Genomic DNA, 4,028 nt, shown 5'->3' with positions numbered 1-4,028 from the left:
CCAAGGCTCAGTTACAGACCGGGGAACTGTTGCTGACCATATGTGTCACTCTCTGGAAACCCAGGCACGTCACTACAGGTACCATAATCTGCCCAAAAATGCCAGCCGGGCCCGGGCACTGATTGAGGGTCAAATCAATCAATGATTAACTGATTAAATAAAGCATATTTGTTTGAAATTCACCCTTGTATTTGTGTCATTATGCATTAAAATGATTAAAAATGTGTTTAATCCGCATCCACAAAAATATGTGAAAGTGTCCATAAATAATTTAATTTTTGGGTTACCGGGTGCACGGGTCTATTTTGGGTTACCAGATGCACGTTTTCAATCACCAGGTGCACGGGTCTATTTCCTCCTCCAGCACTTGGCTAACAGTCCATAAAGCACCCAGGACGGCCCTGAGTGAAAGAGGGCCGTAGTAGGGTGCTCCTATAGCGGGCATTAAAATCAGAATGACCGTTAAATGCATTTATGACCATATTTGTGTTTTTGGGTTACCGCTTGTATAGCAATCAGTATCCATCGTGAAATTTCAAAGTGTCCATAATGCACTCAGGTCGCCCCCGACAGAGAGAGGGCCGTAGTAGGGTGTTTCCATAGCGGGCATTAATATCAGAATGACCCTTAAATGCGAGGTATAGGGTCCCCCATGGATAAAGGTCCGTATTAGGGTGGTCCCAAGCGGGCATTCATTTTTTGTAACACCGCTAATGTAATTTTTGGGTTACCAGATGCACGTTTTCAATCACCAGGTGCACGGCTGTGAAAAGTGTGGACTCTGCCATTTTTCCGACCAATTTCTGTAATTTTCAGAAAATGATTAAAAATACTTCCCGAAGAGCTAGAGGTCCCAAATTTCGTCTCATACCCTCTCTCGTGATGGGCAACAATTGCATCATATCAAAAACATTTCGCATTCACAGGCACCTATGTTTCCTGTAACATTCACTTTTTTCCCAAAACTTAAAACACGATTTTCTATTAAAATGTTTTCTACAAAAACGGTTTTAATTCCATGTAAATGCTCGTCTATATGTGCCCTTTCGTTTAAAATAAACCCCATCCAGATTGGATGTGTACTTTTTGATTTATTCACGTTTTGTGTTTAACAGAATTTTACCCCCAATTGCGGGATACACATAAACCCAGTGAGGTTCCGAGCTTATATCGATAAATTGGCCTGAACGTCAATTACACACTTGGGGGTGGGTCGACCAGACAGGTACCGGCGCGAAATCAGAAACCTGGTTTTTGACAACAAGACTTCCATGTCCTAGAGAGACGGGGGTGGTGTCAAACTGATCAGGCCGAATAGAAAATAAGTACTGGGTACTTTTGAGGGATGTGAGCCCCTCGTAACCATGGTAATTTGGACATTTTCCGCCGGCGTCCGATTTAGTGGTTGGAACAGACCCTTCGGCGTCCGATTTATCCTAACTTTTGAGCCACGTTTCCCAGCTTGGTGATGGGAGGATATTGAGCTCTGCCCCGGCAGTTGCTCTATCCCAGCTATTACCTTGTGGGTTTGGTTCATCAATGACCATGGTTCTGGTCCAATGAAGGTGCCTGTCCCTTCGGCGACCGATTGGTGGTTGTTTAGTCCCGGTGAGGGCTAGCTCTCCAGTCCAGTCCCATACTTGTTTCACGGTGCGTCTCCATGGTTGTCCTCTGTTGTCCAGGGAGTTTAATTTCCTCTGACTGATTTGCATTCGTTTTCCACCTGGGAGGGACTCTATCGGCCGGCCTTTGGCTGGTGTTCTGATGGATGTTCCCTCCCGACCCAAGTGGATTTGCCTCTATCGGGGGAGCCCCTTTCGGAATTTTGGTCCCCTAATTTCGATACACTCCAGCCGCGCAACGTTCGTGCGATTTCGAGCCGAACTGTCTGACCAAGTGGCCCTCCATTGGTGTTCCGGTGCGGGGAGTGGCACACTCAGGCTGCGAAGCATGTGGTGATGGTCATCCCGTAACGCATCGGCACCAAAAACACGTATTCTCAAACCCTGTCTTCAAATGTGGACCTACCCGGTTGACCCAAGCGGTCTGTCTGAGGCCGGGCAGCGTCCGGGAAACCAAAGTATTTGGGTTCCGGGGAGTATGGTTGCAAAGCTGAAATTTAAAGGAATTGACGGAAGGGCACCACCAGGAGTGGGGCCTGCGGCTTAATTTGACTCAACACCGAAAACCTCACCCAGGCCGGACGGGATTGACAGGTTGAAAGCGGATCACACACTGAGCGGATCAGCGTGTGTCTACCCTTCACCGAGAGGAATTCCCAGTAAGCGCGGGTCATAAGCTCCGGTCCCTGCCCTTTGTACACACCGCCCGTCACTACTACCGATTGGAGAGGTCCTCGGATCGGCCCCGCTGAGGTCGGTCACGGCCCTGGCGGAGCGCCGAGAAGACGATCAATCTTGACTATCTAGAGGAAGTAAAAGTCGTAACAAGGTTTCCGTAGGTGAACCTGCGGAAGGATCATTAACGGGTTGCCAGCCGCCGGCATGGGGCTGAGCGCCGAAAATCCAGCTATGCTGCGGGTTGGGTAGGGTAGGGGGCTCACGCCTCCCGCCTCTCTCTTCTCCCGGCGCGGGTGTCATCGGTCCTAGCCCGCTTCCCCGCATTCCCCCCTTTGCCTGGGATGTGCCCGACTGGCTCCATCCCCTTTCCCCATTAGCCACGGTTGCATGACTCACCTATGGGCGGGTGGAGAGGCCGCTACCGAAGGGGACTGGGGGTGTCCGGTGAACCGGGACTTCCCAAAATGGTCTAACACTGATGTAAGCGGCTTGAGTATCGCCCCGTATCCTCGCGCGGCACTGGGAACCCAGTCAACTTCTCTGCGCCCCGGCGTAGGTGGGGGTTCAATGTCTGCGCGGCTTCCCTGGCGCTTCGGCGACGAGGACGCAAGCGCAGCTCCCGGAAGCCTCCCTATTCTTAAACCTTTGTCTTTGAACTTATGGCCTGGCGCTCTGGCGAAGTGCGGGTGGAGGAAAGGAGGGTAACCTCCCCATCTCTGCCCGGCCTCTGGCCTCTGCGTGCGTAATGAGAAAAACAAGAGTACAACTCTTAGCGGTGGATCACTCGGCTCGTGCGTCGATGAAGAACGCAGCTAGCTGCGAGAACTAATGTGAATTGCAGGACACATTGATCATTGACACTTCGAACGCACTTTGCGGCCCCATGTTCCTCCTGGGGCTACGCCTGTCTGAGGGTCGCTTTGTCATCAATCGGAACCTCTGGGTTTCCGCAGCTGGGGCAGCTGGGGCAGTCATGTGGTGTATAGAAGACCGCTTTGCCCAGTGTCGATCGGGGGCCTGAGTCCTTCTGATCGAGGCTCAGCCCGTGGACGGTGTGAGGCCGGTAACGGAAGGGAGTCGGGTTCAGATCCCCGAATTTGGAGTGGCGGAGATGGGCGCCGCGAGGCGTCCAGTGCGGTAATGTGACCGATCCCGGAGAAGCTGGCGGGAGCCCCGGGGAGAGTTCAGGGGCGCCCTGGAATGGGTTCGCCCCGAGAGAGGGGCCCAAGCCCTGGAAAGCGTCGCGTTCCCAGCGGCGTCCGGTGAGCTCTCGCTGGCCATTCAAAATCCGGGGGAGAGGGTGTAAGCAGGCACTCGATCCAATCTTTTTTTGGGACGGAAGGCGTCTTCCTCCACCTCCCCTCTTCAGTACAAATGGGTCACCAGGTGCACATAGAAGCACCAGGAGTCAGAGTCCAGATGCCCAGAGAGAGAGTGGGCAATCGGACTAAGGAAGGTGGGTACAGGTAGAAAAGTACCACCGGCACCCGGTAACCCAAAACGGACGTCGTGCACCCGGTAACCCAAAGACCCAAGAGAGAGTGGGCAAGTCAGAGTCCGATAGCCCAAAAAGAGAGTGGGCAATCGGACTAAGGAAGGTGGGTACAGGTAGAAAAGTACCACCGGCACCCGGTAACCCAAAACGGACGTTGTGCACCCGGTAACCCAAAGACCCAAGAGAGAGTGGGCAAGTCAGAGTCCGATAGCCCAAAAAGAGAGTGGGCAATC

The 4,028-nt window shown here is 52.6% G+C and overlaps 1 non-coding gene across 1 annotated transcript; it reads left to right on the top strand.

Moving 5' to 3' along the window:
- Positions 1-3,064: 3,064 nt before the first annotated feature.
- Positions 3,065-3,218, top strand: LOC116366880 (5.8S ribosomal RNA). The gene has a single exon (XR_004208319.1). It is a non-coding gene; the product is annotated as a 5.8S ribosomal RNA (ribosomal RNA).
- The last annotated feature ends 810 nt before the right edge of the window (positions 3,219-4,028 follow it).

The sequence above is a fragment of the Oncorhynchus kisutch genome, unplaced genomic scaffold (assembly GCF_002021735.2).
Source record: "Oncorhynchus kisutch isolate 150728-3 unplaced genomic scaffold, Okis_V2 scaffold1594, whole genome shotgun sequence".
NCBI classification, from domain to species: domain Eukaryota; kingdom Metazoa; phylum Chordata; class Actinopteri; order Salmoniformes; family Salmonidae; genus Oncorhynchus; species Oncorhynchus kisutch.
The sequence above is the reverse complement of the archived record's forward strand: the minus strand, read 5'-3'. Positions and strand labels throughout refer to the sequence as shown.